The sequence below is a fragment of the Tursiops truncatus genome, chromosome 19 (assembly GCF_011762595.2).
Source record: "Tursiops truncatus isolate mTurTru1 chromosome 19, mTurTru1.mat.Y, whole genome shotgun sequence".
NCBI lineage: Eukaryota > Metazoa > Chordata > Mammalia > Artiodactyla > Delphinidae > Tursiops > Tursiops truncatus.
Window position 1 is genome coordinate 18,369,917 of NC_047052.1, and position 13,399 is coordinate 18,383,315.

At 37.8% G+C, this 13,399-nt stretch overlaps 1 protein-coding gene and 1 non-coding gene across 8 annotated transcripts in view; both read right to left on the reverse strand.

Annotated features, from left to right (window-relative positions):
* Positions 1-13,399, reverse strand: part of NFATC3 (nuclear factor of activated T cells 3) — a 139,653-nt gene that overhangs the window by 61,561 nt on the left and 64,693 nt on the right. The window lies entirely within an intron of this gene.
* Positions 12,583-12,654, reverse strand: TRNAA-UGC (transfer RNA alanine (anticodon UGC)). The gene has a single exon. It is a non-coding gene; the product is annotated as a tRNA-Ala (tRNA).

A 13,399-nucleotide genomic window follows, 5' to 3' on the forward strand; every position in this document is an offset into this window, starting at 1 on the left:
TGTCATTGCTAGTAATGCCACTCACTTGTGGAATTTAGGTTGCTGATCAACACACTTGCCTATGTGCAAGTGTGATATAGTGATGCTGTAGGTACAAGTATCTAATTATTTCATTGTTTTCTCTATAGTCATTACCAAGCCTTTTCATTTTGAAATATAACTTTTTGTTATAATTTGTTTATAACTGTTTTCTAAATTTGTTTCCTCTTAATAATAAAAGCATTATATTGGTATTTCTAAAATTATATGTGTAGGCTGATTATATTGTCCTTGAATTTCCATTTCAGGTAAATAAAGTATTATAAAATATTTGTTTAAAATTTTAAAAGAGTGGGGTTGGGTCTGATAGGGTTGAGAACCACTAGCCTTAGAAGATTTGCAAGTCAAGAGGCACACTGGTATCAGTTTGCCTAAAATGAATCCTCCAGTCTCCTGTCTAGGGAACATAAACCCACTGCAAGCGTTTTGGGAGTTAAGAGGAGTCAAAGCTCTCCCTATTCAGCACACAGACTTTCATTATGCCTCCCCTTTCATCCCCATCCCATTTTCTGTACAGATCCTCAAGCCCTGCTTTCAGTTATTCTAGAACCTAGAACTTCTATTTCATTCCCTCTAAAGAATAAATCTCCAGAATTCTCCCAAGGTAAGCCAGTGGTTATCACTTCATTATACCATATAAGGGAGAAAAATCTGGGAAGTTTAACTGCTTCTTTTGTAGACCTTCAACAATATGTTTTCGGCCTCACCTCACATCCCACTTTCAGAGACACCAGTGCCTCAATCCCCTGAGCCTTTCCAAGGTTCTTTAGTATAAAATGATTTGTGCTTAATTATTGGTTCTTTCTCTCCAACCAACAAGCTTGAGTTGTAACTGTTTAATGTCTAATGAAGGTAAACACATGTGTTTAACCTAGTATATTTAACTGGAAATTGCAGTTTTCTGTAAATATTTAACTATTTGTGTATTTAAGAAATCTATCAATATTTCAGTTGTGATTTCTTTTTACATATTTTGGTATAAACAAGTTAATAAATGTTAAAGCTTGAATTGAATGGAAAATATTCCATAAAAAATAAAATGCCAACACGATTACAGTAAAAAATAAATAAAGCCTAAATAAATCAATAACTAAAGAAGAAATAGTAACAGTGTGGGCGTATGTATGCATATGCACACAAATATGGTTCAGTCACTTTTCCCTTTTGGTTTGTATGGAGGCAGATGGGGTAAGTGATAATGTAGAATGAGAGTCATACAAATTTGGACACAGAGGTGAAAAAGTAACAGTAGAGAGTGGTGATATACTTTAACTAAATTAGTTTATGTAATTCTAAAACTCTTGTGGAGTACATGCCATTTTTTCCAGTTTATAGATGAAGAATCTGAAGCTAAGAAAGATTAAGGAACTACTCCGAACTCATGGCTAATCATCCTTTCTGCTATACTTATTGTTGCTCTTTCATGTTTAATCCTACATTGAACAAATTATTCTATGGAACCAACTGTTCTTGTAGTGGAGGAAGAAGTACCAACAACTTTACCACTTGCCTCAAAGTACTGTGAGGGGGACAGTGTCATTCTTGTTATCTCCAGAGCCTAGTATAGTACCTACCACGTTATGGGCATTTAATCACTGCTGAATGAATGAATTTTGGAATGAGAGAGTGCAATTTGGTGGAACAAAATAACACGAGGTTAGTCAACAGAATTATTTAAATAAGAATTATAACCACTAAAGTAGCTGTTTAAAATGAAGTAGTAAAATCTAAAATAGAAAATACAAACTAAAAATTTTATTGCTATCTATTAAGTTACCCAAATATCACATAACATACCAGTAAGTACTATATTCCAAAGTATCCCAGTCATATTAGATGACTCATATTAATACCAGCTTGGCAAAGACATAAGCCACCTGTCCTTTATACTTTGATAGTAAAATGAGCCAGTGATGGGGGAAGGTAATCAGGCAGATAAGATTTCAAAGAGAATGTATTTCATAACACGTATTTCAGCCAACATCTGCTCCAAGCATATATACTACAGCATAAGAAAAATAGGGCTTCTCCCTTGCAACTCAAGGACTTTAAAAGAACATCAAATAAATTAATTAGACTATCATTCCATCCCATCCCATTTGCTGCCAATGTTATAGGCAACAAATTGTTGCTACTGTTAACACTATTCTCTAAAATCTTTCATCTAGTATCAGGATACTTCTCTTCAGGTCACCTTCTGCTTTGCAGAAGAAAGTAAGCTAAGTTGTTTGTTATGTTTCTGTACGTTTCCATAGCAAAGGTCTGTGCCTGCTTAATTTAACTAAAGCTGGAGGGTTAAAGCCTGAAGGTATACGACAGACTAAAGCAGCTTCAATAAGAGGAGTTCTATTATCAGTTCTGCTACATTACTTGGAGGGACCGGATCTGAATATATTAGACACATGACAACACAATGTAGAGATAATAAAAATACAAAATTAAATTTCCATAAATTGCTTCAAACGGAAAATATACATGTAACAACATCATACAAAAAATCATCACCTGGAAATGAATCTTGGCATATAATGAAATACAAAGTCTAGTTATGGAAAAATATACTATAATCTCCATTTTAACTTTCAGTAACTTTTGGGATAAGACTCAAAATATTTATTCCTTCATAAAACTTATCACTGTATAACAAAGTATGTATGTAATTTTATGCAATTTTATCCCATATGTAGATTCAAGTAACCACCATAACAGTCATGATCCAGAACTCTTCCATTACCACAAAGGAACTCTCTTGTGCTACCCATTTACATTCACAGTCTTCAACCAGTTCCTGTTCCCTGGCAACCGCTAATCTAGTGTCATCTCTGTAGCCCTGCCATTTTGAGAATGTTATATATATAAATGGAATCACAGTATGTAACCATTTGAGATTGCCTTTTTTCCCACTCAACATAGTTCCATGGAGAACCTTAGAACTTGTGTGTATCAACAGTTTGTTCCTTTTTATTGCTGAATGGTAGCTAGTGCATTGTATGGATATACCAGTTTGTTTAACTCTTCTTCCATTTGGCTTGTTTCTAATTTTTGACTAAGAAAAATGACACCACTATGAACCTTAAAGGTTATTGTGTGAACAAGTTTTTATTTTTCTGCAATAAATGCCAAATGTGATTCCTGGGTCATGTGGTAAATGCAAGTTTAGTTTTTTAAGAACCTGACAAACTATCTTGCGGAGTGGTTATACCATTTTACATTCGTAACAGCAGTTTAGGTGGGATAAAGTTTCTTGGCATCCTTGCCAGCATTTAGTATTATCACTATTTTTTTTTTCCTGTACGTGGGCCTCTCACTGTTGTGGCCTCTCCCGTTGCGGAGCACAGGCTCCGACACAAAGGCTCAGTGGCCACGGCTCACGGGCCCAGCCGCTCCATGTCATGTGGGATCTTCCCGGACCGGGGCACGAACCCGTGTCCCCTGCATCGGCAGGCGGACTCTCAACCACTGCGCCACCAGGGAAGCCCTATCACTATTTTTTTATTTAACTGTTCTATAAGGCATATAGTGATATCTCATTGTGGTTTTAATTTGCATTTTTCTAATGGCTAATAATGTGGAAAATCTTTTCACATGCTTATTTGCCATCTTATCTCCTCCTTGGCAAAATGTCTGTTCATGTCTTGTGCCCATTTATAACTGAATTGCTTTTTTTAAAAATTTATTTTATTTATTTATTTATTTTTGGCTGCACTGGGTCTTTGTTGCTGTGCACGGGCTTTCTCTAGTTGCGGAGAGAGGGGGCTACTCTTCGTTGCCGTGCGAAGGCTTCTCATTGTGGTGGCTTCTCTAGTTGCTCTAGAGCACAGGCTCAGTAGTTATGGGTCACGGGCCCAGTTGCTCTGCGGCATGTGGGATCTTCCTGGACCAGGGCTCAAACCCGCGTCCCCTACACTGGCAGGCGGATTCCCAACCACTGCGCCACCAGGGAAGCCACCTGAATTGCTTTTTTACTGTTGAGTTTTCAAAGTTCTTTACATATTCTAGATACAAGATCTTTGTCAGATATGTGGTTTGCAAATGTTTTCTTCCTGTCTTAGCCTGTCTTTGCCATCCTTTTATATTTTTTTTGCCATGCTGTGCAGCATGTGGAATCTTAGTTCCTCAACCTGGGATTGAACCAGTACCCCCTGCATTGGGAGTGTGAAGTCCCAACCACTGGACCACCAGGGAAGTCCTCCGTCCTCTTAATAGGATCTTTCACAGGGCTAAAGTTTTTAATTTTGATGAAGTCCAATTTATCTATTTTTTCTTCTAGTATCATGCTTTTGGTATCATGCCCGAGAACTTTTCTCATAGCTTGAGGTCCTGAAGATTTTCTCCTATGCTTTCTTCTAAAAGTTTTATGGTTTTACAATTCACATTTAATTTCACAATCCATTTTGAATTAATTTTTGTATAAGATGTGAGGTTTAGGTTAAGGTGGTTTTATTTGCTTAAAGATGTCCAACTGCTACAGCACCATTCATTAAAAAGACAATGTAGGGCTTCCCTGGTGGCGCAGTGGTTGAGAGCCCACCTGCTGATGCAGGGAACACAGGTTCGTACCCCGGTCCAGGAAGATCCCACATGCTGTGGAGCGGCTAGGCCTGTGAGCCATGGCCGCTGAGCCTGCGCGTCCAGAGCCTGTGCTTCGCAACGGGACAGGCCACAACAGTGAGAGGCCCGTGTAAAGCAAAAAAAAAAAAAAAAAAAAAAAAGACAATGTAAAAGCTCTTAAAGAATATTCATCTTGGTCTATAAACAGTATATTTTTTATTTAAATACAGTTGCCATTACCTATGCTAAATTAAAAATTGATGTAATTTCAAATGATTTTCACATTTTGAAAAATGAGAATAAAATGTTTCTGATAATTCCTAAAATACTAATACTTTTTGGACAAATGAAATCAAATTCTACTGTGGTATATTTCTTGTAATTCATTAACATGCCGTATTTCCTTTGGTCTCAGAGCCTTCTAAATCAGCACTGCTCAACAGAACTCTCTGAAATGATGAAAATATTCTATATCTGCATTGTAAAAAAAAACCCATGATCCATGTCATATCAATTGTTGTGTAAGGTGTGAAGTTTAGGTTAAGGTTTATTTTCTTGTCTATGGATGTCCAATTGCTAGCATCATTTGTTCAAAAGGCAATGTAGGGCTTCCCTGGTGGCACAGTGGTTGAGAGTCTGCCTGCCGATGCAGGGGACACGGGTTCGTGCCCCGGTCCGGGAAGATCCCACATGCTGTGGAGCGGCTGGGCCCGTGAGCCGTGGCCGCTGAGCCTGCGCATCCGGAGCCTGTGCTCCGCAACGGGAGAGGCCACAACAGTGAGAGGCCTGCGTACCGCAAAAAAAAAAAAAAAAAACAAAGGCAATGTAACCATTACCCACATTGGCTACCAAGCCTTGAAGTGTTGTTAATGCAAGTGAAGAACTGAATTTTTAATTTTAGTTGCTTTAAATTTAAATGTGGTTAGTAACTGCTGAATTGGACAGTGTAGCTCTAAACCCTTTCCTCTGCTTAATACTTTCACTTCCTTAGTATTTAGCTTTTCCCTGGCTAATGTTTATTAATTAGCTAGGAACTTCATTCAAATAGCAGTGCCTGATTCAACCCCTTCATCTGGGTTTTAGGTCCCTATTTGCTCTCAGAGAGATCTGAATTTCCCCCATTAAGGCTTTATCATACTTTTGTTATTATCTTGTTTGCAAACTTCACTGAACTAGAAATTTCCTGAGAGTAGGAAACATGTCTGATTCCACTCCCCCTCTTGAATCCCCAGCTACAGTAACAAACTACCCTGAGTGTATTACATATTTGCAGACCATATTAATGAATAAGATTATTTACTTTGAATAAAAGAAAAAGTTAGTTTATTAGTTGGCTAGAAAGTAGGTGGTATTTTTCAACAGCTTCATAGTTTGAGTTTTTAAAATTTCAAGAAATATATACTTCAGAAACCTCTTGGCTCTCACCATGTAATTATATTGAGAACATCTGAAATCCTCCTTTGGGGAGTATCAGAAAGATTTCTAGAACTTGTGCTTAAGTGCTCTTTCTCTTTTCATTTTGATACAACACTGGCCAATGGAATGCAAACACAGCTCTTTAAAATGACAGCAATCAACCCAGATGAATTCTAAGATGCCAATGTAGGTATCTTATTCTGCTGCATTTTCTCCATCAGGGTTCACAGAACATTGATCAAGCTGCTAAAAGAAGCCTAAGTAATAATAGCAAATAATATTTACTGAACATTTACTATGTTCTTTACATGCAATGTTTCATTTCATCCCCACATCAGCTCTTAGGTAGGTGATATTATTCTCATTCTACAAAAAAGGAATTGGAGGTAGTTCCCTCCATAATTAACCTCTATCACATCATATTCTAATTTCCAATATAGCCCTTAATACATTCTAATATTATTTTGTTTATTTGCTTATTGTCTCTGCTATTGTCTCTGTGCCCATAAGGGCAGGGACCTTTTCTGTCTTTTATTTATCTCTGGATCCCCAGCATCTACAATATTGCCTATAATGTAGTGAGCAATCAAAAAATATTTATTGAATGAGTGAAAGGATAGGTGAATGAATAAACTAAGCAATGAATGATTCAATAAAAGGTCTAGAAAAGTTAAACTGCTTGGCCAAAGATACAGTACAGCTCAGGATTCAAACCCAAGCAGTATGATTGTAGAGCCCATACCAGTCATTGAGCTACTAGTATTGACTCCTAAATGTACTTAAAGACCAACACCGTATAGCAAATGTGGACGAGAAGACAAGCTGACCACCAAAGATTTACGTATAGAACTGTATAGTATACCTTTCCTAGTCCTCTTGCAAATGAGTAGGGCCACTCATTTGCAAGTGATTACTCCTGGACAGTGAGTAGTAATAATTGGTAATAATTTCCAGGTTCATGTATCTTATGTGCCTTTCCTATACTTTCTTCCCTTTTCCCAGGGACCATGGAGGCTGTGTGCTGAACATGATTGTATCAAAAAATAGACAGACCTTGTATTCAAGAGTGACAATACAAAAGAAAATAAACTTTTCTGTCACAAACCAACAAGAACTAGAGATTATTAGTCATAGTAGTTAGCCTACCACAATTAATCTAAAAGAGCTTAAACTAATATAATGGTAAACAAGGTCCAAGATTTTTATTAGAAGCTCCAAACGTTGTAGAAACAGCACTTGTCTTGAAATCAAACACCAGGATTTCTAAAAAAGCTTATTCAGAGAATTAAAAGAGATAATGTGAAAGTACTTTATAAAATGAAAAGTACATGAAATTATAAGATAACTATAAGAGGCAACATGGTACAATAAAAGTGGAACAGCAGAGTCAAAAGACCTGGGTTTAAGATCTCTACCAATTACATTAAGTGTAATCTTAAATCATCTGTACAATGTACTTGCCTTGCCCTTTTCAAAAAACTTTAGCAAATATTAAATATAAACTCTGAGAAAACATTTTGTAAACTACAAAGAACTACAAAAAAAATCAATTTTTGCAATTAGCAACAGAACAAATATGCAAAATGTCACTAAATTAGGCAATTTAAGAGCATGTTGGTGTCTAGCATTTTTTGGATAAATGTCAACATTAAACTAAATTCTTTTAAAATTATTTGTTCTACAACCTAAACATTATTCTAAAAGATATGGAGACTCTATACTATGTTAAACCATCTAAAACAAAATTCAGAAAGTTAAGACCTGCAAAAGTCTCTTTGAATCCTAGGACTGAAAATGTGTATTTTCATTAGAGAACTCCAATAAAAGTTATTGACTTTAATTAAACAATTTTCCTAATTTGGATAAGAAAAATAATCTGATTAAGTACTCATTTACACTATGTTAACTTTATTAAAGATTAATTTCCTGACAAGTAAACAAGTTAGTTTCATTTTAAATTAAACTGCATCACTCTATTTACAAAAGCCAGGACATGCAAGCAACTTAAGTGTCCATTGACAGATGAATGGATAAAGAAGATGTGGCACATATATACAATGGAATATTACTCAGCCATAAAAATAAACGAAACTGAGTTATTTGTAGTGAGGTGGATGGACCTAGAGTCTGTCATACAGAGTGAAGTAAGTCAGAAAGAGAAAAACAAATACCGTATGCTAACATATATATATGGAATCTAAAAAAAAAAAAAAAAAAAAAGGTTCTGAAGAACCTAGGGGCAGGTCAGGTATATATAAAGCCACAGACGTAGAGAATGGACTTGGACTTGAGGACATGGGGAGGGGGAAGGGTAAGCTGGGACGAAGTGAGAGAGTGGCATGGATATATATACACACTACCAAATGTAAAACAGATAGCTAGTGGGAAGCAGCTGCATAGCACAGGGAGATCAGCTCGGTGCTTTGTGACCACCTAGATGGGTGGGATAGGGAGTGTGGGAGGGAGATGCAAGATGGAGGGGATATGGGGATATATGTATATGTATAGCTGATTCACTTTGTTATACAGCAGAAACTAACACACCATTGTAAAGCAATTATACTCCAATAAAGATGTTAAAAAAATTAAAAATAATTTAAACTGCCTCTATTTCTCTATTGTGCTTGTATATTCTTAAGGCACTACAGAAATTTTTTACCCCCACCACACAAAAACATTGTGGAGTATGTAAAACCCAAAAAACCCCCTAGGAAGTTGGAAGAAGTTTCTTAACAGTGCTCTATAATTCTACAGTCCCTAACCATGAACTATAAAAAGAAATAAGATTATATATATTTTTCATCTATCAGCCCAATTTGATAATAAAAGGACATTCAGTTTCTACTTTGTACTCTCCATCTATAAATTCATCAGATTACAGAAAATACAAGGAAGAAGTAGACACTGGCTGTATGGTTCAGTTTTTTTTTTTTAATTTATTTTTTAATTTATTTTTGGCTGCGTTTGGTCCTCATTGCTGCACACGGGCTTTCTCTGGTTCTGGTGAGCAGGGGCTACTCTTTGTTGTGGTGCGTGGGTTTCTCATTGCAGTGGCTTCTCTTGTTGTGGAGCATGGGCTCTAGGCACATGGGCTTCAGGAGTTGTGGCACATGGGCTTAGTTGCTCCGCAGCATGTGGGATCACCCCAGACCAGGGATTGAACCCGTGTCCCCTGCACTGGCAGGTGGATTCTTAACCACTGCGCCACAAGGCAAGTCCCCCAGGGGATTTAAAGTAGTGACACCCGCACCTCATTTTTCTTTTTCCCCTTCTAAAAGCCACACATTAAAGACTAGGATATTTAAAAAACAACTGAATATCTGGGGAAAATTAGAAAATAATCACCCATGCCCAGGGAAAGGCTCAAAAAAGACCAGAGAAGACCTTAAGTTTATACCTCAGGCTGATCCCTGGCAAAAAACAACAACAACAACAACAAAAAAAACCAGCTTACGACAATCAAAAAGACAAAAACAAAAAAGAGCAAGCCCTGTGGAAGGGGGAGAATCTGATTTCTAGTTGTGAACAAAACTTTACAACTTAAGGAACTAGAAAAAGAACAAACTAAACCTAAAGCCAGCAGAAGAAAGTAATAAAGATTAGAGCAGAGGTAAATGAAACAGGAAACAGAAAAATAGAGAAAAATCAATGAAACCAAAAGTTGGTTCTTTAAAACGATCAAAATTGACAAACTTTTAGCTCAACAGACTAAGAAAAAAGGAGAAAATACTTGAATTACTAAAATTAGAAACAACACTATCAATTCTACAGAAATAAAAAGGATTAGGGCTTCCCTGGTGGCGCAGTGGTTAAGAATCTGCCTGCCAATGCAGGGGACACAGGTTCCAGCCCTGGTCTGGGAGGATCCCATGTGCCGCAGAGCAATTAAGCCTGTGCACCACAACTACTAAGCCTGAGCTCTAGAGCCCGCAAGCCCAACTACTGAAGCCCGTGCACCTAGAGCCCGTGCTCTGAAACAAGAGAAGCCACTGCAATGAGAAGCCCACGCTCACTGCAACTAGAGAAAGCCCATGCACAACGAAGACCCAACGCAGCCAAAAAAATAAAATTAATTATTTTAAAGAAAGGATTATAAGAGAGTACTATGAACAACTGTATACCAGCAAACTGGATAACCTACATGAAGTGGACAAATTCCTAGAAACACAAACCCTTAAAACTAAACCACAAAGAAACAGACAATCTGAATATTCCTTTAACTAGTAAGAAGATGGAACCGGTAATTAGAAATCTCCTCACAGGGGCTTCCGTCGTGGCACAGTGGTTAAGAATACGCCTGCCAATACGGGGACATGGGTTTGAGCCCTGGTCCGGGAGGATCCCACATGCTTCGGAGCAACTAAGCCTGTGTGCCACAACTACTGAGCCCTGGTGCCTAGAGCCTGTGCTCCGCAACAAGGGAAGCCACCACAATGAGAAGCCCACGCACCACACCAAAGAGTAGCCCCCACTCGCTGCAACTAAAGAAAGCCTGCGCGCAGAAACGAAGACCCAATACAGCCAAAAAAAAAAAAAAATTTCCTAACAAAGCAAAGCCCTGGACCCAGTGAATTCAACCGAACATTTAAATAAGAACTAATACCGATCTTCTTGAAACATTCAAATAAATTGAAGAGGAGGGAACACTTCCTAACTCATTCCATGGAGTCAGCATTACCCTGATACCAAAGCCAGACGAAGACAATACAAGAAAACTACAGACCAATATCCCTTATGAGCACTGATGAAAAATCCTCAACAAAATACTGGCAAACCAAATTCTGCAGCATATTTGAAGAATTATACACCATGACCAAGTGGGATTTATTCCCAGAATGCAAGAATGGTTCAACACATGAATATCAATCAATGTAATAAACCACATTAACAGAATGAAGGGAAAAAAAAATCACATGATTATCTCAACTGGTTCAGAAAAGGCATTCGGCAAAATTCAATACCCTTTCATGATAAAAACGCTCAATAAGGTAGGAATAGAAGGAAAATATCTCAAAATAATAAAAGCCATATATGAAAAACCCATTTGGGACTTCCCTGGTGGTCCAGTGGGTAAGACTCCATGCTCCCAATGCAGGGGGCTCGGGTTCAATCTCTGGTCGAGGAATTAGATCCCACATGCATGCCGCAACTAAGAGTTCGCATGCACAACTAAGAAGTCCACATGCCACAACTAAAAACATGCGGCAATGAAGACCCCACGTGCCACAACTAAGACCTGGTGAAGGAGGGAGGGAGGGAGGAAAGGAGGAAGGGAGGGAGGGAGGGAGGTAGGGAGGGAGGGAGGGAGGGAGGAAGGAAGCCCCACAGTAAACATCATACTCAAAGGTAAAAGACAAAGTTTTTCCTCTATGATCAGGAACAAGTAATGATGCTTGCTTTCATCACTTCTTTTCAACACAGTACTGGAAGTTCTAGCCAGAGCAATTAGGCAAGAAAAAGAAATAAAAGGTATCTAAATTGGAAAGGAAGAAGCAAAATTATCTGTTCTTAGATGATATAATCTTATATATCAAAAACCCTGGTCTTCCCTGGTGGCACAGTGGTTAAAAATCTGCCTACCAATGTAAGGGACACAGGTTCGAGCCCTGGCCCGGGAAGATCCCACATGCTGTGGAGCAACTAAGCCCGTGCGCCACAACTACTGAGCCTGAGCTCTAGAGCCCCCAAGCCACAACTACTGAGCCCACGTGCCACAACTACTGAAGTCTGTGCACCAGAGCCCATGCTCCACAACAAGAGAAAGCCACAACAATGAGAAGCCCGCGTACCACGACGAAGAGTAGCCCCCGCTCACCACAACTAGAGAAAGCCCGTGCACAGCAACGAAGACCCAACACAGCTAAAAATTAATTAATTAATTAATTTAAAAAACAAAGGAAACCCTAATGATTCTACCAAAACAAAAACAAAAACTGCTAGAGATAATAAATGAATTCAACAAAGTAGCAGGACACAAAGTCAACACATGAAAATCAGTTGCATTTCTATACACAAACAGTGAACAACCTGAAAAGGAAATTATGAAAACAATTCCATTTACAATAGCATCAAGAAGAATAAAATACCTAGGAATTAACTCAATCAAAAAGGTTAAAGTTTTACACAATGAAAACTATACAACATTGCTGAAAAAAATTAAAGAAGACATGAATAAATGGAAAAACATCCCATGTTCATTTATTGGAAGATTTATTATTGTTAACATGTCAATACTACCTAAAGCAATCTACAGATTCAATGCAGTCTGCATAAAAATCTCAAAGACATTCTTTGCAGAACAGAAAAATCCATCCTAAAAGTCATATGGAATCTCAAGGGACGCTGAATAGCCAAGACAATCTTCAAAAACAAAGAACAAAACTGAAGACCCACGCTTTCAAATTTCAAAGCTTACTACAAAGCTACCGCAATCAAAACACTGTGGAACTAGTACAAAGACAGACACAGAGACCAATGGGACAGAATAGAGAGCCTAGAAATAAACGCTTGCACATATGGTCAAAGGTTTTTGTTTTGTTTTCTTTTCTTTTTGACTGTACCACACAGGGATCTTAGTTCCCTGATCAGGGATTGAACCTGGGCCCTGGCAGTGCAAGTGCCAAGTCCTAACCACTGGACTGCCAGGGATGATATTTAACAACAATGTTAAGACTATTCAATGAGGACAGGAGAGTCTTTTCAACAAATGATGCTGAGAAAACTGGATAACTACATGCAAAAGAATAAAGCTGGACCCTTACCTAACACCATATACAAAAATTAACTCAAATGGAGAAAAGACCTAAATGTATGATTTTAACTATAAAACTCTTAGGTAATCTTTTTTTTTTTTTTTTTGGGCCACCGCCGTGAGGCTCGTGGGATCTTAGTTCCTTGACCAGGGACTGAACCCAGGCCCTCTGCAGTGAAAGCGCTAAGTACTAACCATTGGGTAATCTTAATCAAAATCCCAGCAGGTTTGTTTTTTTTTTTTAATTTTGGGGGTGTGGTGGGTAGAGATTGACAAGCTGACTCTAAAATTCATACAGAAATGCAAAGGACCTAGAATAACCAATACAATCCTAAAAAAAGACCCATACTATCAAATATCAAGATTTACTATAAAGAAATTGTAATTAATGCAATGTAGTAATGGTACTAAGACAGAACAAATAGTCCAATGGCACAGAATGAAGAGTTAGGGAAGAGAGCCACAGATATATGGCTGGTCACCTGATTTATGACAAAGGCACCAATGTCGTAGAGTAGAAAAATGATGGGCTTTTCAATAATGGTACTGGATCAACTTCTATCCATAAGAAAACAAAATGTATCTTAATCTTTACCTTTAATTCATATACAAAAATTAATTTGAGATAGATCACAGACCTAT